At 41.0% G+C, this 23,159-nt stretch overlaps 1 protein-coding gene and 2 long non-coding RNA genes across 7 annotated transcripts in view; 1 reads left to right on the plus strand and 2 right to left on the minus strand.

Moving 5' to 3' along the window:
• Positions 1-13,756: 13,756 nt before the first annotated feature.
• LOC134225480 (uncharacterized) lies at positions 13,757-14,658 on the minus strand. Its single transcript, XR_009983254.1, has 3 exons — positions 14,121-14,658; positions 13,971-14,059; positions 13,757-13,900 (listed from the first exon to the last, which is right to left on the minus strand). It is a non-coding gene; the product is annotated as an uncharacterized LOC134225480 (long non-coding RNA).
• Positions 14,659-17,882: 3,224 nt separating this feature from the next.
• On the minus strand, positions 17,883-20,815 carry LOC134219311 (uncharacterized). Its single transcript, XR_009981536.1, has 3 exons — positions 20,693-20,815; positions 20,546-20,617; positions 17,883-18,141 (listed from the first exon to the last, which is right to left on the minus strand). It is a non-coding gene; the product is annotated as an uncharacterized LOC134219311 (long non-coding RNA).
• Positions 20,816-21,109: 294 nt separating this feature from the next.
• LOC134219305 (SNF-related serine/threonine-protein kinase) overlaps positions 21,110-23,159 on the plus strand; it is a 133,455-nt gene continuing 131,405 nt past the window's right edge. Inside the window, exons 1-3 of one of the 5 annotated variants that reach the window (XM_062698029.1) lie at positions 21,110-21,294; positions 21,533-21,649; positions 22,398-23,015. The gene's annotated coding sequence lies outside the window, so the exon portion shown is untranslated. Of the gene's footprint in view, positions 21,650-21,687; positions 21,711-22,397; positions 23,016-23,159 lie in introns of those variants that run through there. The other 4 variants (XM_062698026.1, XM_062698028.1, XM_062698030.1 and 1 more) reach the window with 4 other exon arrangements.

The following is a 23,159-nucleotide window of genomic DNA, read 5'->3' on the forward strand; positions in this document are numbered from 1 at the left end:
TATCAACGAACGAATGAGAATCTCCGGCTTTCCGTAAACACGACGCAATGTTTCAATCACCTTTGGGACGTTTGCAGGTAATAGTAACCTACTGCGGACGACTTCTAACGCCGGGCCTTTTAGACTCTCCTGCAGTCTGATGAGGTTTTCTACGTCCGAGAACCCACAAGCAGCATTAGAATTTTCATATGAACTTATGAAAATGGGCCATTCCTCTGCTGCCCCAGTGAACACCGGCAGCTTCTTTGGCCACACTTGCCTTGCTGAGATTTGGGCCGCCGTTGGTCCAATATTCGGAGTCGATTGTGGAATTGTATTTACCAACGTATGATTGCTCGCATTATCCGTATAACGACCGCCGTAATCCACATTTCCAACGCAGCGGTGTTGACTCTGTGGTGGGTTCGAGGGTCTGATTTGCAATAATTCAGGAATTATCGATGCGTTTTCTTGGAACGATGATTGACTTCTCCCCAGCCTGCGTGGGCTTGAACCAGGATGTAAAGGCTTGGATAAAGATGATGCACGGTGCGAATGATTATAAACTTGATGATTCCCAGCGGGTATTGGGAAATTGTTTTTTCGTTCCGATATTCTCGATTCCGGACGACCGAAGGGGGTGACTGAATGCAACTCTACGTGTCTTCCAACTTTGCTTGGACCCGCTTTCGGTATCGCTTGCAGACTACGGGCCTTACTGGGACCAAAATTTCCCCTTGCCCCTCGCTGACTATCGATCCACTTTCTAGTCCTACTTACGCTGCTGTCGACCGAGTTACCATCCTGACTATCATTCTCTTCTTCGTCCTCGAGAAACGATGCCATCACTTCATACCGCTTATGCATGTATTCTTGCTGCAAGGCATATTCTTCCTCTAGCCGTTGGAGCTCCAATGCCATTGACCGACGTCGCGACGATGTTGAGCTACCTCCTCTGTGTCGCTGCGATCTGGCAGATAAACATCTCTCACAGCACCAGGGGTGTTTTTCTATTGATTCGTCCACGTTAGCACATGCATAGTGGAACCACTTTCCACATTCATCGCAAGCAACCATCCCGTGGTCAGCAGAAGGTGACTCATGGCATGATTCACATAGGTAGTAGCTATCGTCCAGAGGTTGCTTTTGAGGCATCATGCGTGATTCCAAAATTAATCTTTGAGATTATGTTCGGATTTCGGGATTAGAAAAAAACTTCCTTGAAGCGATTTTGTGATAATACGCTCAAAGCTGTAAAGAGATGTATTTTAAGTTCATGGTTCATTCCAGCTTACTTAAGGTTTAATATCTTACATTAATTTTTCCCCTTTCCAGTGGGATCACGCACTAGCTCAAAACGATTTCAATTGGCAGTGTCGACTATATGTAATCACATGTTAGAATTAGCTGAAACAATACGTATTAAAGACCTACTTCTCTGTACCAAACACGAATTGGAGGTGTTATTGATAGCAGACCTTTGTTTCAATTTTAGGTTAACCTGCAGTGTAAATTTATCGAATACAGTAACGGTTTTCAACATATTCCGAACTGTTTGACTCACCGACCAATGCCTATTACCACAGAATTACCACTGAAACTATTTCACCCGCCAATTAGTCCAATAAATCGATATTAATAACTAAAATATAGCATCCAAATATAGCATTTGCTCTACACGTTTCTTCGAAATAGCATGTTATCTACCACAAAATAATAATCATCCAGGTTGACGTTTATCCCTTCGCCTTTCATTTGCCTATTCTATTTATCGAGGGATTCCTCGCAGCCCATTTATTACAGACGGTTCGAACAGCGAGGATTATCGAAGTACTCTTCCCGTCCCGAGCCACAAGGTCCCTGGCCTCCTTCTGCGCTGCAAGGCGCTGGGAGTGTGGCCGAAATGGTGGCTCCGGTGACGAACGAAGAGTTACTCGCAGTGGCTAACACCCTTGCGATGACAAAGCTCCAGGCCCCGAACGCATTCAACAGTGCAAGCTGGGATGCCATCGCGCTCTCGTTACACCGGCTTAGCCTGCCGGTGGGACTGTACCGCATCTTGGAAAGCTACTTCCAGAACCGAGTGCTGCTATACGAGACCGATGCCGGTCAGAAAAGTGTTCCCATTACCGCAGGAGTCCCGCAAGGGTCAATCCTGGGCCCGGTACTATGGAACCTGATGTATGACGGGGTTCTGAAGCTAAAGTTCCCTCCTGGTGTGAAGATCGTCGGCTTTGCTGATGATGTAACCCTAGAGGTCTACGGGGAGTCAATCCCCGAAGTAGAGCTAACCGCAGAACACGCGATCAGCACTGTGGCGGACTGGATGAGTGCGAGAGGCCTTGAGCTCGCTCAACATAAGACGGAGGTGGTTATCGTCAGCAACCGTAAGTCGGCACAACATGTAATTGTACACGTGGGAGACGTCGCGATCACTTCAAAGCGGAGTCTGAAGATTCTTGGGGTCATCATAGATGACAAGTTTACCTTCGGTAGCCATGTCGAATATGCGTGCAAGAAGGCTTCGACTGCTGTGGCGGCATTATCGAGGATGATGTCCAACAGCTCCAAGGTGTGCGTTAGTAGACGTAGGCGGCCCGTCCTGGGCAAAAGCACTGGGGGTAACCAGTTACCTGCAGAAACTGGAGAGCACCTACCGCTTGATGTGTCTCAGGGTGATATCGGCCTACCGCACGGTATCGCACGACGCATCCTGCGTGATAGCGAGTATGATGCCAGTCGGGCTGGTCATCCGGGAAGACGAGGAGTGTTTTGAGCTACGTGGCACCAGAGGAGCCCGCGAGCGTACCAGGGTGACTTCGGTTGCCAGATGTCAGCGCGAGTGGGATAACTCCTCGAAAGGTAGGTGGACCCACCGGCTGATTCCTAACATATCAAGCTGGGTGGGGAGACCCCATGGGGAGGTTCACTTCCATCTGACACAATTCCTGTCAGGCCATGGCTGTTTCCGACAGTACCACCACAGGTTTGGGCACGCGGATGTCCCCGTCTGCCCTGACTGCCCAGGTGTTGACGAAACTGCAGAGCACATACTGTTCGTATGTCCTCGTTTCGACGTCGAAAGAAGAGCAATGCTAGACGTTTGCGGCCGACACAACTCCGGATAACCTTAGCCAGAGGATGTGTCAAGCGGTGGAGAAGTGGAACGCAGTCTCGACTGCAACCACTCATATTGCCTGCAGCTTGCAGAGAATCTGGCGCGCCGAGCAGCAATGGACAAGCAGTACTAACTTGTGATTGGTTAGTTAGAGCGAAAGTGCCGAACGCGGAGAAGTGTGTGAATGGTCTGCCCATGCAGAGGTAATGGCGCAGCGGGTGGCAACCGAGATCGTCACCTCGAAGCATGGCAGAAGTGTGAATGAATAGGTGTATGTATGGACTACACACGCCGCGCTGGGAGTAGCGCAGGAATGTTGGTTCCTATGACTACTGAGGCATTCCACGGGGGCATGTCAGTCGATCCTGAGCGACCATTTCGAAAATATTTGAAACTCTGCACAGTTTTTCAATTTCATCTAAATCGCCATTTTTCGATATCAAATCTTCATATTGAGTCACGACTAACTTTTCAAAAGGGTGTATGTGAAAATGGTTCAAAATATTTAAAGCTGCACAGCAAAAACGGAATGTTCGATTGTTATGATTTTTTCAGCAAAGTTAGACAACTAAATGGTGATTCTTAAGAAAATGTGCACAGTAAAAAAAATTTTTTGCCTTTAAAAATATCATTTTGTCACAAAAACTCAAATATCTCAAAACCCTATCTTTTTCGAACGTAATTTTTTAGGGAAAACGGTCCATTATATTAGCTATCTACCATAAAAATTTGGTGATGGTAAACTAATAAACAAAAAGTTATGACATTTCAAACATTTCACAATTTTCACATTTAGTAAAAAAAATTTTTTCTGTGTAAGTTATTTCGAGAATTGCAGTTTGATGCAGATTTTATTGTTAAGGGACGTAATTTAAAACAAGTTGTTTTCATGATATTTTGATTTAATTATTCATAGCATCTATAAGAAACTTAGACACGATCCAGTGTTGTGATCAAAAGTATTGATAGTGTCATAATTTTCATTGCACGTGACTGGCGAAAAATTCTTTTAATAGTGTTGAAACCTGTTGATAATAACGTTGATAGAAACATATCAGAAATGTTATTTTTAAGACAAAAGCTGCAAAATCAAAGATTTATATACACGTGTACGTCTATAGTTTACCTGCAAAAATATACCTCTTAGAGAATAGACTTTTGATCGGGAGGAAACGGGTATCTTCAAGAACAACAAATGCATGATAGGTACATACCATGACAATGCTCACGAAAAGAAAAAAATTACTACTACTAAGGTTGTTAAAGATCTTATAGTAATTTTTTCTTCAGTCAAGCAAATGACACCAAACTAGTCAGTAAAAACTTAAAAATGATTTTGTTTATTGAAATATTACGAACAACATGAGTAGCCGCTTTCTCAACTGTTGTAGGCCGTTTGATGGAAAAAAGTGTTCAAAAGAGTTACGAAATCTCACCGAAAGCACCATAGATAAACTGAAAGCGACTGGTTATGCTCCAATGTCCACATTGAATACAAATTTACGCATTTGCACGTCCTGCCGTCTAAACGTTGACAAAAGAGCAATCTGTATATCATCGGTTGAGCAGAGCGCAGGAAGTTCGAAAACGACAGCAACTGAGGAATTGCCAGATGTATCGACAACAACTGAGGAATTACCAGAAGTATTAAGTGCTGAGAGCCTTGCCACCGTACCATCAGCGAAATCTGTTTCAACAAATCAATCGGAAGATGAGTGTATCCAAAAGGTCAACATCGAACGCTTTAACGAGGGCATAGCTGGGATAAAAGTGACCTGATTAAATGGAGTAAGATGGACTACGTTTATTACCCGGAGAAAAAATACCGTGAAATAAACGAAGCTGTACGAAGAAACCTCTTCAAATTAGGACCTGATGATGTGGAAAATACAGACTACGATGAGGTAATTATAAATATGAAGGAAAGGTTGTCGAATGCAGCCACGACAAGGAAAGAAAAATTATTGATTTTGTCGATGCTGCCAAGTTCGTGGTCTATTCAGGATGCCATTGATGAGTTCAAAACCAATAGAAATACAGTAAAAGAGGCAAAACAATTGAAGAATAACTGTCTTTCAACCAAAAATACTAGGTCTAGTACTGCATTAACAGATGAGACAAAAGAAATAGTAGTTCAATATTTTGAAGATGATGAAGTAAGTCGAGCTATGCCTGGTCAAAAAGATTATGTATCAGTAAAAAAAGATGGAAAGCGTCAAGCAATCCAAAAACGATTAATGATGACGATTTTGAAAGAAGCGTACACACGCTTCAAGGAAATTCACGATAATATTAAAATAGGTTTTTCCTCATTTGCAAGCCTTCGGCCAAGGCAATGTAAGCTTCTTTCCAATTCAGGAACACATAATGTGTGTGTGCACAACCCATGAGAATATTAATCTTATTTTACATAGTTTGAAAAGAATCAATTTAACAAAGGATATTAAAATGTTAACTGGTAGTCTTTTGTGTGAAAATACAACATCAAATTGCTATCTACGATCTTGTTCGGATTGTCCAGATTCTTCATCATTGGAAAATACTTTATTCGCTGAGTTTGAAGAAAAATATATTGATCAGTTATCATTTGAGCAATGGGTGACCACGGATAGGTGTGACATAGAAACTATTGTAAAACCTGTAGATGAGTTTGTGTCATATTTTTGCTTGAAATTAGAAAGTTTAATCCTCACGATTTCATTAAAACAGAACAATCCAGCTTTTTAAAAATACGAAAAATACATTACAAAATGGTGAATTTTTAGTCATTTGTGATTTTTCTGAAAATTACAGCTTTGTATTGCAAGATGAAGTGCAGTCCCATCACTGGAACGTACAACAAGCTACAATTCATCCATTCGTTATTTATTTTAATGGAAGTACGCAAATTGAACACTTAAGTTTTATTATAATTTCCGAAGATTTAAGACACGATTCAGTATCCGTAAACTTGTTCATTGAAAAATGATTAACTTTTTACGCGTTGATAAGCATAAAGAAGTCAAAAAATATATTTCATGTCTGATGGAGCAGCGTCGCAGTAAATCGTAAGAATTTTTCGAGCCTATGTCAATTTAAATCAATGTACGGAATTGATGCAGAATGGCATTTTTTGCTACATCACATGGCAAAGGTCCTTGTGATGCTATTGGAGGAACAATAAAGCGCATGGCCACAAGAGCAAGTTTAGCCAAAGAACGTGAGCATCCAATTAAAACTGCGAAAGAACTTTTGATTGGGCAAATCGTAGAAAAGAAAAAGATTTAACCAAATTATCATTTTGTTTTACTACTACTGAAGAGTACGAAATAAAGGCTTCAGAGCTCAGCGAGCAATTTAATAACGCGAAAACGATCCAAGGAACCCAAAAATTTCACTGTTTCATTCCATTGTCGGAAAATAAAATTAAAGCAAAACTATACTCAAACTGTGCTGATAATAATTCAAAAGTGTTCGATATTTTAAAAAATTTGAATAAAAATAAACAAAAAATAAGTATTATTAAACTGTTTTCATGATATCATAACCCATACCAAAATTCAAACCCAAAACTCTTAGAGTTTCTATAACAACATTGTGTAACTGCCACATTTAATTTAATACTTAGGATAATATTAATTCATTTTTATTTATTTATACATATAATATACATAATATCGATGAATACATAAATATGGAATATCATACAAACAACTTGTTTAACTCACGCAAGGCCCTTAACAATAAAATCAGCATCAAACTGCGATTCTTGAAAAAAAAATACACGGAAATTTTTTTTTTGTTTACTATATGTGAAAATTGTGAAATGTTTGAAATGTCATAACTTTTTTGTTTATTAGTTTACCATCACCAAATTTTTATGGTAGATAGCTAATATAATGGACCGTTTTCCCTAAAAAATTAAATTAAATTACGTTCGAAAAAAGATAGGGTTTTGAGATATTTGAGTTTTTGTGACAAAAATGATATTTTTAAAGGCAAAAAAAAAATTTTTTTTACTGTGCACATTTTCTTAAGAATCACCATTTAGTTGTCTAACTTTGCTGAAAAAATCATAACAATCGAACATTCCGTTTTTGCTGTGCAGCTTTTTAAATATTTTTGAACCATTTTCACATACACCCTTTTGAAAAGTTAGTCGTGACTCAATATGAAGATTTGATATCGAAACGATTTAGATGAAATTGAAAAACTGTGCAAAGTTTCAACTCAATAGAAAATCATGAATTAAAAATTTTCTTAAATTTTGATGCTGTTGCTTGGAATCGCTCTACTGCGATACCCCGCGGCGTGGCAGAGGAGTGTGGGTGAGCATCCAAGTCAGTCTCACACGGTACGAAAGGAATGAGCATACAAATCAGTCTCACACGGTATGTTTGAGTTGAGTGAGGTGAGTCAGACTCACATGGTATGTCAGAAGTGGGAACCTAAGCGAAATGTCCCACAAGGGATGCCAGAGCGAGTGTTAGGTCGAATGACTAGAGTAGTATGTGTCAGCGCGAACTGAATGAAAGAGGTGAGCAGACTCACATGGCAAGGATGTTATCGATCATTTAGTAATCTGCGTTCGATCATTTAGTAGTTTGTCAATAACTCATTCCAGAAGTCTAATTTCAAAATGTATTGTATTTAGGGCGAAAGTTTTCTACAACTTTTCTTAACAGGTTGATGTTCGAATTCCACTATTAAATGAGTTACGGTGCTAGTTGCTATACTCATACTAAATGATAACAAAATATGCAATCATTTAGTCTAAGTTACTGCTACTAGCGATATAGCTCCGTTATTAGTGAAATTCAAACAACGAACTATTAGGCATAGTTGTAGATAAACCTTTGCATTAGAAGACCACCATACAACACATTTTGAAATTTAGCCTCTGGAATTAGTTATTGACAAACTACTAAATGATCAAATGCAGATTACCAAATGATCGATAACATCCTTGTCGCATGGTATGATAAAGGTGGGCATACAAGTCAGACCCACATGGCATGAGAAGGATGGGCACACAAGTTAGACCCACACGACATGATAGAGGTGAGCACACAAGTCAGACTCATAGGAGCGTTAGCGTGAGTGCAAGCATGGAGTGCATGAGCGTGAATCAAGTGTTTGGGTGAGCATACAAGTCAGACTCACACGGTATGAGAGAGGTGGGTATACAAGTCAGACCCACATGGCATGAGAAGGGTGGGCACAGAAGTAGTACTGGGAGGTAGTTCCTGGGGGAAACGATGGCGGAGCCCAAGGGAGTTTAGTCGGTATTACCGGTACGGTCGAGTCCGACACTCCAGTACACTTCCGTGTGGCAACTACAATGCACGTGTGCTGGGTTAGTGTGTAAATGCATTCTCCCTTGTAAAAAAAAAGACCTCCCTAAGCCGAACAACCTCCCTTTCAGTAATACAGTGGAACTCTGCGGCCATCTGGAATCCGCTGATCTGTGACAGCACCTCGTAAATACGCTGTTGAACAAATTGGTGGTTGCTAAGCTGCCGGATTGAGCAAAGCGCGAGTGGGTCCACTATCGAAAGGGTCGAGGGGAGACGGCGCTGCGGGCTCTGACGGAATTCCTGATGGACATTGTGACCGATGCTTACAAAGCCAACGTAGACGTATGTTGAATCTGTTGCATCATTCAGAACGATTTTTTTACGCTAATAAAGTTTCCCAGGGTCAAAGTCAAATGAAAGGGGTAGCCTTATCAACCCAGTGAAGCCAACAGTTCGGATTTAACTACACACGAGACATTGCTGAGACCGTGAAACTACTGTAGCGAAACGAGCCATCGGATGCGACACTGCGCGGAATTGAGCAATCTGCGGTATACCGAGTGCCTCAGTACCATCTGGTATGCACTCAGTCGAAAATGTGGATATGATGAGTGCGCTAATCCGGACGAACTGCGAGGCTTTGTTTCGCATTATTACGGAACAACTGTTCTGCGGTGGAAAGTTTGTTACTGTTTTAGCGTTCCTGGATAAAAGTGCTTCCATCACGCAAGTGAAGAAAAAGCTCGCAGATCGCCTGGGTGCGGTCGGAGTACAATGGCGGCTGACCATTGATGAACCAGTAATATCTCGAGGGTAGAGGATAAGCGGAGGATGAATCTGTGGGTGTCGGGCACAAGAATCGAGCGGCAAGATGATGCTACATACCATCCACCACACAGTTGGATGCTGCCGCATCAGGATACTCGAGTTATACAGCGAGGGACGTATGAGCCGTACGACAGCCGGTCATTGGCGTGAATAATATCCACTCGTTTCAATGGATACGAAGGTGCGCAATCCGATGGAACCGATTGCTGTTCGAACCAAGCTCTGTTAGACGGTGTATGGGCCGAGACAATCTACCACGGTTGCAGGAGGCAACTATTTTGGCTACATGAGCTGCTGAAAACACTTTATGCATTAGAAGAATCAGAGGTGGCGATACCGTAGGAAACGATCGAAGGGAAACGTGCTCGGGGAATACTACTACTACTGGAGCATGGAACGAGACGAGTCGGTGCTCGCTTCGAAAGTGGGCTGCTGTGGACAGACAGACGATCAACGGATCCCGGACAACTTCCCACTGCAAAGTATGGAGCCTCTGGAGAACAAACTCGACAAAAATACGGTGCCAGAAAATCAGCAGAAAGGGTTCGTCATGTCGCTACTGCCGAAGAACTGGCAGGTACATCTTTCGATCAAGCCTGGTATCTGCATCTCACCATCACCCAGAACCCGAAGAAGTCCAACAGGATCCGTCTCATCCGTCTCAGGGTCATCTCGACGCTGAGAAGAGTAAGTCTTAAGTCTCAGCTGCTGTCAGGACTGGATATGCTCCTTCCATTGGCCAAAAGATCTCTCCGGTTATCACGGATGACGGATTTTCTTCCGTGGCGACTTGAAGAAGATGTTCCATCAACTAAAAAATCACCTCAAGCATCTACGTCATAGTCGTTTGTGCAGTTTGTGGAAAACAGAAACGCGAAAGAGTTTGCTGTACAATATATGCAAGCATCGGCAGCGATCATCCACCGCCACTACGTCGACACTGGCTGGAAGGCTCACCGGAAGGCAGGAGAGGTCCGGAACTGGGAGTCCAACTCGCCAATGTTTCTATAGAGCCTGAGGGGGGGGGGGGTAAGCCGTTAAAGGAGAGAGTCTTAGGAGAGATTTGGAAGCAAAAAGTGGACAAGTTCCCATTCTCAACAATGCGGCGGATAGCGGCCCACAAAACAACTCGTTGCAAGCTATGAGATAGGGTTTTTCGATCCGCTTGGGTTGCTGTCTCAGTTTACCATCCACGACAAAATCATTATCCAACATATCTGGCGTTTCAACGTTCCAATCATTATCCAGCATACCTGGTGGGACGAAGTAATCTAGGCGGTATGGCAGCAGTAAAGTAAAGTAGTACTTAAGTAAAGTAAAGTAAAGTAAAGTTAAATTTTGGAGGTGTCAAGTCTGCCGAAGTCGTTTCGCTGGAAATCCATATTATAACCGTACGATCCGGCCGCGCCTTCCGAAAGGATTAGCGGATGGTTTAAGCGCCACTCCTAATGGAGACCATCCACCTGTTTTAGGGTTGCCCGGCCTAAGACCTTTCAGGGGAAAGGGTTATTATTTTCCAATAATGGAAGGAAAGCGCGAAGATCGACAGGCTATAGGGATTCCAAAGAAAATTACTTCCCATTCAGAACACGATCGATCGTTATTAAGAACAAAGACAACCTAGTCGAAAGCAGAATATCCGCTTACAGTTGTTTTCATCATCGGTTGGCTATAAACTGCTCACCCCGACCGAAATCTGAAAAAATGGAGAGTGTCCGTCGGTTGGATTCAGGGCCAACCTCCCCAGTAAAACAATCAAAAAGAAAATGCTACAAAATAACGAAACCGGGTGACATGGAAACCTCCTCTACATTACCTCTTCTCGTTCCTGCGAACTAAACAAGTCGGATTGTCTGTGGTACCCTATTGCTATTTATTCAAACTCATCAAACAATATAGGGGAACTGTTCCGATTTCAATCTCACTGAACATATATTCATCTCATCGCGAAACAAAGAAATACGGCATCAATTTCGTCGCTTCTTTTTGCTAACATGCGTGCTCACTGCTGAAAAAAATCACAAAAATAATAAACAAATCAAATACCTTTTCATTGCTTTGTTTTTTGTAGGACCAATATCGGAGCTATGAGATGACGTCCAGGAGCAGTAACCCTACATATTCGCAGTTTAATTCATTGCTCTTTATTCTATCGTAGGCCTACATACTATCCATTCAAAAACTCTCTCTCTCTCTCTATCTTCACTTCTTCTGTTCACTTCTGTTCGCTTCGGTTCTATCGCAATCTAATAACCTCCTATCACGTGCTTTTGTGCGGTGTGGGCATTCACTTTCTGTCGGATCGGCTAATCAAAAAGTAGCCTCTCACGGGCCGTGCATCACCAATAGAAACTGGGAGCCGGCAAATCCAAAAAGATATTCTTCACCAAGCGCGCTTGGGCGATTCCAATTTGCATGCATGCGTTTACTTACGGACCATTCGTATTATTGTTGCCGTTGTGCTCCACGACGGGGACGCTGGCCCCGATGCGGTCGATCTGGACGATGACTACTCTGATCACCGGACGATGAGAAGGTGCGGTGGCGCGGGCGGCCGGATGAGCGGACGACGCCTACGCACGTGCTCCACGGACGGAGATGGCGACGCTTGCCATGTGCTTACTTGACGGAGAGGGTGACGCTTACCCACGGCTCATCTTAACGATGCAGGTCTCTTACACCGCGGTCGCGGTGCGCGCTCTTCCTTCTACTGCGCTACGGAATTACTTCATGCGCCGACGGCGCCTCGCCAACAATATGTGGACTTTACTGCTGCTGCGCTCTCGGTCGTCACCGACAGCGGGAAAACGGTTGCTGTTGCTGACTTATGTCGTTTTCGTTTATTCGCACCGCTTGCACCGGTTTAGGCAAACTTGCACTGGAATCGTTCGTTTTTAAAAACGGTGCAGTTCCGTTCTTGCACCTTTTTGCCACCGGTGCAGAAAAATCTACACCCTACCCGAAGCGAGTGTAGCGGGTAGGCACCGCGTGGTACCAATACTTATGCGATGCGGAGCTGTCATAAGTTTCCTACTGCGTTTCTTATTAGTTTCTTCGGGTGGCTTTGTTTTTATTTTATTATCTGTTGATATCTATTCCTCATTGATATTATATTTAATAATGTGTATCAATGTTCTTGAAGTAGAATCAAAAGCTGCAAAGAATCTTTATCCAAAGAAGTTTCTATAAATGTACAATTTGTTATAATATTAATGAATTATTCTAATTATTAGTGATTTTTCAATTACAATTAAATAAATATATCAAAATCAACAAAAGAGAGAGAGAAATCTTTCTATATTTAATTTAATCTAACAAATTTATATAGTTATAAAACTATTCATTATTTATATTTATATATTTTCTTTTCATAATGTAGTAAATCGAATAGTCAGATAGAACTTGTTCATTTTCCTCAACATTATATTTTAACTTTTTTCAAACGAATATTGACATGATGTAACAGGGTTTGACTGTGAAATTCGAGAACTGATCTCAAATTAGTAGTCGATTTACATAACTATTTTTAAATCGAGAAATAATTTAAATTTACACATATGCGGTTCTTGGTTTTAACGTCAATCAGTTTTAAGCACCATATCTGGTTATCTTCTGATTTAGCTTTTATCATTACTTTTTCATAGCAATGATATAAATAGTGTTTTTGTCTTTATTTTAAAACGATTTTTTATACTATGAATATAAATGAATTGTATAATATGTTCAATTCATATGAAATTATTAAAGATTTTTTTTAAATCAATCACGTAGAGATGTGAAAATTTATGTTGAAGTCCATAAACTCGTATTGCATTATTTTCTGGTAAAACTCAAAATCTATTGATCATTTTGAAACCGTCATTGGGGCTGACAAAGAATCAAATGGGGTTGAAAATAGGTCACTGTCTACAACTTAAAATGTTTTTAGTAGCAAGAAAGCTAATTAACCATAAGAGTCGTTTTCCAACGATTTTGTTATCGACCTCTCGGCTGCCAGTAACAGCGATGACTCATTCTTAACTCATCGTCACCCCCGATGGGGGTATTTGAATCGATCTTCGTTTTTAATAGTTTACAAATAAATATAAACGGCTAGATTTCATGAATTTCTAACATTCACAATTTATCAAATTCTACAAGGGCCCTTTGTTTTTTTTTGAAGATTTTTCTACATTTAAATATGTTACAAACAATAAACAAAACGCATAAGAAACTACTTTATACGTTTTCAATTTGCAAAATTAAATTACAAAATTTGTGTAATATTGTGTGCAATATTATGATGTAGATATTTTAAAAAACATTAAAAACAAAACAAAAATATTACATAAACATATAATATCCTTTCAAATATTATATCCTTACATAAATCTCAATAATATTTACACGCTATATGATATTTGATAGATTTGATTGACAACATCACCAACACCATCGAAAACATGTGTTGGCAGTCAAAAAGTTGCACCCAAACCGTTCGTATTTGCGGTGGCAAATGTTGCACCGCCGGTGTACACCGTTCGGAATAAACGAAAACGACATTACTTGCTGCCTTCGCCCTGCCTGGGCGCGAAAATGTCGATCGCGGCCCCTTCCGGCAAAGTGGACCGCCGGGAAACTTCGAAGCTGCAGAGTGGGGTCAGGAGTGGTCACTGGTAAACGGGTGAGGTGACGGGCTTTCAGCACACCGGCCACGATTCTGAAGATTAAACGTGTTCGCCACGCTGTTACAAGCACATTCAAAGCACATTAAAAAGCACGTGATTTACCTGATTGTCGCTCCACACTCGCACACTTTCCTCAACCAGCACAGTTTTTAGCTAAACTAGGAACTAGTGAACGACTGTCTTTGCTATAACTAGGAGAGAGGTTTAACTCGAATTAGTAAATTCAAAGAGGCTACCATGTCACTTGTCTACCTGTAATATCACCTCACGACGCGAAACTAAATCGGACAACTCCTGCCTCTTCCACAATCCAGATCAAAGTGAACGAGTCACAGTCAAGAATCCTCAGATTAAATGTAAGATTGTCCTAATTCTTAGCCTTCGGTTTTGACCTCACGAAGTCCCTAGATCGCATTTCCCCCTCCTAACGATCGAAGTGCAGGAAGCAATTAATCCATTCGGATCGCAGCCTACTTTGCCTGCCGATCTTTCCCGAAAATTATCAAAGAGGCTTTGTTGGGATTTTCCCCAGGTGGATGGTCACTACCCGACCCGTGACGTAATCACACGCGCTCGCCACATGGTAGGCACGTTGATCTAGAACGTTCTGCGCGTTCTGCGAGCGTGAGAGAATAAAAGAGCTTTTGAAACGCGGTGTACTGGAATGGAATTATTTCATAGCTTTATACTATTTACAGGAAAATATTAATTAAACTACTTTCTATAATTACATGAATTCAAATTGCTTTGTTATAAATATTTACACGACTGTAACGGACCGAATGGCCGTTACAATATCTTTACTGATACCATCAAATACGGATTTAACTACGTAGCCTATTTGCAAGCTGTAATTGTGAGCGAGATACGCTGAAGCCAGATGATGGTCCGGGCGAAAGTGGCCCCGATAAAGCGTATGTTGATTTCCCGTTTGGAGCTGATGGGTGCCCTTCTGGGGACGTGGAAACAGACAATTCTGAGCATGTACTCGTATCAGATAGCCCGCATAGTTTTCTGAACGGATTCTCGCGTGAAGGCTCAATTCGGATGACCACCGCAATTAGCAATTTGTTGTATTTCGAGTCGGTGAGATTCAAGAGCTGACGAAGGTGTCAGACTGGCGATTGATTCCTAGCAAGTTGAACATCGCAGATGTGCTGACGAAGTGGAGTCAAGGTCCGTCTACAAGACTACATCAAAGCAGCAACAGTTGAGGAAGACGATGACATCGAACTACGAAGTCGTGAAAGCACCACTTCAAAGAGAAGACCTCCAGCAGGTGGAGAAAATCGTGTGATGGCAGGCGCAATTGGACAGCTTTCCAGACGAAATGAGTACACTAACCACCAGTTTAAGACGTTCACCGGCACTAGACGACGGAGGTATGCGAGTATACCGCGCATAGGTGGAAGGCTGGCAAACTGCGCGGAGAGTTTCTTCGATGAACAGCACCCGATAATCGCGTCGTACAGTGGCGGAAACCTGGACAAAGCCAATTTTTTCGTTTTTTGCAAAAGTTTTTAATTTAACACAGAGCGAAGTCCGAAATTTGATGATTTAAGCTTGTACATTGAATTTTTGGTGACTTGTTGAAGGTGATGCTGTAAAGTATCTTCCTTACAAATATGTATGGAAAACTGAAATTTGACTTAACTTTTTTTGGGAAAGATTCGGATCGATCTGGTACCTACCTGGATGCCTGGTTGGCTACAGCGTCGTTACACATATGCCTGCCATTATTATTTCACAATCCAACATTTTTTTTTAAAAGCTTCAAAAGCTTTCCAATATTGAAACGCTTCTATCGGCATTTACCGATTTAAATAATCATATATTGAAGATCTTACCGAAATTATACCACCAAACGGCTTTCTTATTTTTGGTTATTACGCTAAGTATTCAAAAACAACAATAATCGTTCAAAATCTATTATTTAATCCATCAAAAGTTTTGTGCGAAATGGACTTTATATTCGGCCAATATTCCTCATCCCGGCTCTGGTGTTGAATGCTTTTTCGGCCCATGAAATGTTGGTGCATTATTCACTGTAAATCGTTTGTATAAGCCGTAAGGTAGGCAATTATAATGTGCTACTTCAAGTGAAAATCGTCAGCCGAATTTTGGCAACGAGTGTTCTAATATTGTTCAAAAAAGTTTTGGTTAATTGTGTCACTATACTAATGAAATTTAACATGAATGCTAAAATAGTGTGATTGTTATCCGTTTATCCAATCTGCAAAAATAGGTAAGTCCATTCCAAAAACTACTTAATTGGGCAAAAGAAAAATCTCTTGCACTGCCTGCCTACTTAGGTGGCTGTTAACAAACCGAGTCAAAGTAATTTTTCACACAGATTTATTGCCTTTATCAATTGAAGAACGGCGGCTACAAGACGGTAGACTAGCCCAAGAATACGCGCAGCAGCTGGAAGTGGCACTTCCAACGGAAGAGCAGCTAGGCTGGCTGGAGAGATATTCGATCCGCCATCGGTAGCACCGCAACCGCTGCACTTAGCACGGTGCCCTCGGATCAGAGAAACGACTGGTATGACGGCGAATGTGAGCAGTTAGTGGAAGAGAAGAATGCAGCTTGGGCGAGTTTGCTGCAACACCGCACGAGGGCGAACGAGGCACGATATAAACAGGCGCGGAACAGACAAAACTCGATTTTCCGGAGGAAAAAGCGCCAGCAGGAAGATCGAGACCGTGAAGAGACGGAGCAACTGTACCGCGCTAATAACACACGAAAGTTCTATGAGAAGTTAAACTCGATTTTCTGGAGGAAAAAGCGCCAGCAGGAAGATCGAGACCGTGAAGAGACGGAGCAACTGTACCGCGCTAATAACACACGAAAGTTCTATGAGAAGTTAAACCGTTCACGTAAGGGCCACGTGCCACAGCCTGATATGTGCAAGGACATAAACGGGAACCTTACGAACGAGCGTGAGGTGATCCAAAGGTGGCGGCAGCACTACGAAGAACACCTGAATGGCGATGTGGCAGACGAAGATGGCGGTGTGGTGATGGACCTGGGAGAACGCACGCAGGACATAATTTTACCGGCTCCGGATCTCCAGGAAATCCAGGAGGAGATTGGCCGGCTGAAGAACAACAAAGCCCCTGGGGTTGACCAACTACCAGGAGAGCTATTTAAACACGATGGTGAAGCACTGGCTAGAGCGCTGCACTGGATCATTACCAAGATTTGGGAGGAGGAAGTTTTGCCGCAGGAGTGGATGGAAGGTGTCGTGTGTCCCATCTACAAAAAGGGCGATAAGCTAGATTGTAGCAACTACCGCGCAATCACATTGCTGAACGCCAAACTGACAATCTACAAAACGCTCATTAGACCGGTAGTCCTCTACGGACACGAGACCTAGACGATGCTCGTGGAGGACCAACGCGCACTTGGAGTTTGGTGGGGTGCAGATGGCGGACGGTACGTGGAGGAGGCGAATGAACCACGAGTTGCATCAGCTGTTGGGAGAACCATCCATCGTTCACACCGCGAAAATCGGACGACTGCGGTGGGCCGGGCACGTAGCCAGAATGTCGGACAGTAACCCGGTGAAAATGGTTCTCGACAACGATCCGACGGGCACAAGAAGGCGAGGTGCGCAGCGGGCAAGGTGGATCGATCAGGTGGAAGATGACTTGCGGACCCTCCGTAGACTGCGTGGTTGGCGACGTGTAGCCATGGACCGAGCCGAATGGAGAAGACTCTTATATACCGCACAGGCCACTTCGGCCTTAGTCTGAACAAATAAATAATAATCAATTGAAGAAGTGCATGAATCTTGCGTATTATAAATAAAGTCTGCTTGATACACTTTTTCAAAAAAGCATTGATATATATTTCTCTACAAAACGATGTATTATTGTTGAATTATTGATAAATTTTCATGATGAGCCAACGTTGCATCCAGGCCTAACATTACATCCCGTTACCCGATACAAAATAATAATTATTTTTTAAATAAATAGTGATAAAATTTTGATTTCAATAATAATTTTTATTGAAATTTCTCATCACGAAGAAATTTTGTTTTGAATAAAGGCCACAAGCATAACTATCTCATATTGATATGATATGAAGTCCATATCAACATAAATAGGACAATTATGCTTGCGACGGCAGCAAAAAAAATCAAATAGCTCTCAGATACATTTTTTTCTATTAGTATAAGGGTAAACATATTTAATTTATGCAGCTCCAGCTCCGTAAATAAACATCAACCGCGATCCAGAGGTTGCTGATGAAATCTGAAACAAAACTAATATTAAATATATATTTTTTTGTTGTAAAGTAAATTTTGTTGAAACAATTGTTTATGGGGAAAAACAGAGTGCTAGAGAGAACGGAACATAGAAAACCATTTTCACATATATGTATGTTATCTCGTTCCTTCGGATGGTGAATTTTATTTTGTTTATTAAGCAGTTTTTGGCATCTAGAATTAAAATTTATAAATACCTTTAGAAGCTATGTCAGAAACTGCAGGAACGTATACCTCATACATCGGAAATATAAACGTTCTCACCGGTAAAGTCGTGTCCTTTTCCTGGATTATAAAATTTCCATAAGAAAACATGGTTCAACTTCTCCACAACTTTGTTTTTATCCACAACTAATTTTAAGTAAAACTTACTAAAATGTCCCATAAAATATTTAAAAATAAGATTAGTTTTGCCAGTGATTATGTTTACGCAATGAAATTACAATTTGAAAATAATCTTGTGTTTTACTCTATTTAGGGTAAGGGAGGTATTTTGGACCACCAGTTCGACGGCTCTTATTTTGGACCATTGAGAGCAAATTACTCTCGGTGGTCCAAAATAAGAACCGCCGTAAGGGTGGTCCAAAATACATCCTTTACCCTATTACGATGACTGCACATAAGATATCGCCAAAATCCAGCCTGTTTAATTGAAGTGCGTTTGTTTACATAAAACAATAGGCTATTATCGAATGTTTTCATCGTAATTATTTTTTTAGCTTTTTTGAAAAGCTCAATTCAACTATATCTGGGAACAATAATATTCTCTTGATGAAATCAGCATAATAATTCTTGTTGAAACAATAATATTCAAGGTAAACTCAAAAATAATACTACATTTAAAAATACAAGCAAAATTTTCGATTCATAAATGAATGTCTGTCCGTGTAATAACGCCCTCAAACCCTCACGAAAACCTGCCTGGTATTCGCCGACGAAGGACTCCTCAGACGGTCTCAGTCTATTAAACAGGATACGCGACAGGATTTTGTACGCCGAGTTCAGAAGGGTAATCCCTCTGTAACTGGCAATCCTGGCACACTCTAGTCTGTGCCCTTTCTCATAGATTGGGCATATGAGGTCACTATGAAGCCAACTCCTCGTTCTGCTTTGTCACCGCCGCTATAGCAGATATGGTACTTGAATGAAGTCTTCTGGTATCATGTATCAAAATCTATTTTTTGTCTACTTCCTGGTGGTTAGCATGGTGAAATGCGCTTAGCTGCGCCAAAGCTGGAAATTGACTTATTCAATGTTAGAATGAGGACGCTGTTACTGTTATAGATCCTGAGCTTCCGGGACTTCTTGAGTAGCATAGCATGTATCAGATGAAAGTACTCACCATAAAATGAATTGAGCGATCCAAAATTACTCTTTGGTGAAAAACTCGAGCAACTGTGCGTTATCGCAAAAGATGATACAGAATTACCACGAGGAGTTCGGACACGCCAATGCGGTAACAGTGTTCATCGAGATAATGCAGTGCCTCCTGAACCCGAGAATGCGTTCAAGTGGTATCGTACAGTATATCGTATCGTATACATTAGGGTGGTTCAAAAATCGATTTTGCTCCACAGTGCTCATCTGATTCTTTACCATGTTCAGAGTGTCCTCTGAAAATTTGAGCTCATTTGGATTAAAACTGATTTAGCACAAGCCGTTTCAAGTTTGCATGCAAATTAGTATGGGAAAACTTATTTTTTCATTATACTGTTAATGAAGCTTCCCCATCAAGCGCATGTTAGAAGAAAACCTACATAGCTAAAAGGAATACTCAACAGCTTTCACTCAGTGAAACCCGCATCTCAATTAATCGTTCCAATAATTAGTAATCGAATTTAATCTATACCGTGGTTTTCTGGAGCTGATTGCATAACTCATCAACAGGCAACATTGCTGCTCGTGGCGCGAAAGATAGCACACACAAATTCAGGTTACTATGTTGCATTGCTCATTTCAGTGATGCCCTCAAAGAAGTTTAACGATCATGACTAAAGATTCGCAACCTGTCTTAAAATCGATTACTAATTATTGGGACGATTAATCAACATGCGGTTTTCGTTGGGTGAAAGCTGTTGAGTATCCCTTTTAGCTATGTAGGTTTTCTTTTAACCTGCGCTTAATGGGGAAACGTCATTAACAGTATAATGAAAAAATAAATTTCCCATACTAATTTGCATGCAAACTTGAAACGGCTTGTGCTAAATCAGTTTTAATCCAAATGAGCTCAAATTTTCAGAGGACACTCAGAACATGGTAAAGAATCAGATGAGCACTGTGGAGGAAAATCGATTTTTTGAACCACCCTAGTATACATATCTATACAAGTATCGCCCACGAACACCGAGAATGACTTAACTATTCTTGCTGTAGGGTCGGATGTGAAGTATGATCTACTTACATGCTACATGCGTCCGTTGACCGATTTTCGCTATAACTCTGATGAACCAAAGCAGTGGCGCTGAACCATTTCCTACGGTGAGGCAAAATGAAATGATAATAAGATTAGTGATCTTCCACATCAAGGATAGAGTACCTTGTCAAATACCTACGAGCTGGTGTCGAGGTATCGTCTCGGGTATCGTAGTCTGAATGTAAGGCACATAGGCTTATAACGCGATCCGTAAGCACCAGTACTGAATCTGTTGACGCTGTCAACCCCAAGGGTGACCCAGACTTTTGTTCGATATAGGTAAGTCATGTATTTTTTTACTATTTTTGTGAACTGAAACATTGAACAAATTTTGCGTTGCACTTTTCGTTGTATTTTCAAAAATGGCATCGAAAGTTATGTCAAGAAAACATAAATCCAGTTAAAAAAAATGATAAAAATCATCACCTACTGTAAACAGCAAACACGTGAGAGAAGATGCGCATGTGTTCGTGAAAACTCCGCATACAAACCAAGAACAGGCGAAGAGCGAAAATGCCATTCAAAAAAGTTTCGCCCCTCTGGCTCGCATCACAATCCAACACAATCGTTGTTCAATCGTCTAGCGAGAAAGATGTCGACGGTAGCGGAGTTGTAGCAAAAAGAAAAAAAAAATAAAACGCGACCATTTTCACCGTGGATCGTCCGGGGCGTTTCGAATATGAAATTTTCATGTGTTTTCGGGTGTCTAATGTGAATGAAAATTGTGTATCGTTGTGGTAAATGTAGAAAACATTGCGGGAAGTCTTCGGACGAATAGACCAGTGCGTGGGGTCACTATCGCCATCGCACAAAACAGCTCACTTCGGTGAGGGCATCATCATCACGTCAGTCATTGTGTTTTGGAAAATGGACAACAATCGACAGCCGTCGCGACGCTTTATCGAAATTATTCCTGTGGGGAAATCGGTGTCAAGTAGTGAAAAATGAAAATACATAATGCTCATTTTATGTAAGCTATAAAAAGACGAGAGCTCCAAAAATCTGGATTGTACATCATGAGAGGGTATTACGGAGTCTCAGTTACGGAGCTGTGACAAAAGTGGGCGAATTGATATTGATATTTCAATCAAGGTATTTATAGTGATTCAGAAAAAAACACCTCAATAAATCCCTATCGTTTTGTGTATTTAGAGTGAGTGTGAACGATAATTATATAATTTGGTACCGGGATTTAATGAATAAGCTGTACTGAACGCCAAACAGAGCAATAACTAAAATAACTTCAATTTTTGACAGCTGTGTTGAGCTTATTAGGGTGTCCCGATACACTGTTGGAAAAGTCACGATCGCGAACTCTACAATTTAAAATGTTGATTTTCTAATAATAAAATAAAAATGTTTTTTTTTTATCAAGATATACACTATCTTGTGTCAGATCTGGCAATATGCATTAATCTTGTAAAAGCCTAAAATAAGTAAAATGTATACCAGCTGTTAAAAATGTGCGAAATTAATATTCAACTTTTCAAAACTTGTCCCAAGGTATACAAACATTTGCATCATTGTAAAAGCAATGCTATTCAAACAATTCAGTAAATTCATTAGAGTCGTTTTAAACAGAGCATATTGCGATTTGACTAGATTGTTTTGCGTCACTTCCTCTTATAGTTTTTTTTTCGTCGAATTGACCTGTTCCATAAATGCTCTTTATTTAGTTATTTTACTCATCTCCTTTCTACTTAGTTATTTCTGTAACACCCTATGGCTCTTAGTATGTAATGTATTATAAGATCAACACAGGAGAGAAAGTGCGGATTTCGTGGCACCTAAATTGTTATTCTGCAATATCAATTAACAAACCTATGATTGATTATTGTAGGTAAAGCAGTGGATGAAAGTTTATGAACCAAATAACTTGAAAACTAAAACGATAATAAAGGCTCCTGTAGTAAAGATTCAGTCACAGACGTTTGAATTCTCTCAGTGAGCGATATATTTTTGCGGGTGGGTGAAGTGCAAGCAAAATTGTGGTCGCGGTGGCCCTCCTGAATGTGCATGTGTAGGTATCTGTGCTGCATAGTGAAGTGATTCGTCGACGATGGAGAAGTGATCCGCACACATCAAAAGTTTGGCGAAGGTTTCGAGACCAGATCCCGGAAGTGAAATTGCGAAACTAGTCGGGTAAAAAGTTGTTGATTGCATCGGGTTCTGTTCTGGTCATATCGAGGGTAATACCTGACAAAATACGGTTAAGAGAGAAAGTACCCACGTAGTTTCAGGTGAAAGATTTGGCACTGGTTTGTGTGTGTTTGTGTTCAAGTTCGTTAATATTCCAACCTGTGCTTTGTGGGAATTGAGCAGCTGGAACCGGAGACGACGTATTTCGGAAGGCGTTTGTTGTTGCTGCCGCTGCAAATCGGAGAGCAACATCCTGTTGAGAAAAAGACCCAGTAGGTGTATAAGTGGAGTACTGGATCGGACAAGCATCTATTTTTAAAGTAAGTAAATAAAAAAAATAGTGTTAATTTTATTTAATATATTACCCCATATCAGTCATATTGGAAGAGCAAATTTGATTTGTCACAACAATGTTTTACTGAAAAATATACCTCGTTACATACACGAAAGATAATGAAATAAT

Source organism: Armigeres subalbatus, chromosome 3 (assembly GCF_024139115.2).
Source record: "Armigeres subalbatus isolate Guangzhou_Male chromosome 3, GZ_Asu_2, whole genome shotgun sequence".
Classification (NCBI taxonomy): domain Eukaryota; kingdom Metazoa; phylum Arthropoda; class Insecta; order Diptera; family Culicidae; genus Armigeres; species Armigeres subalbatus.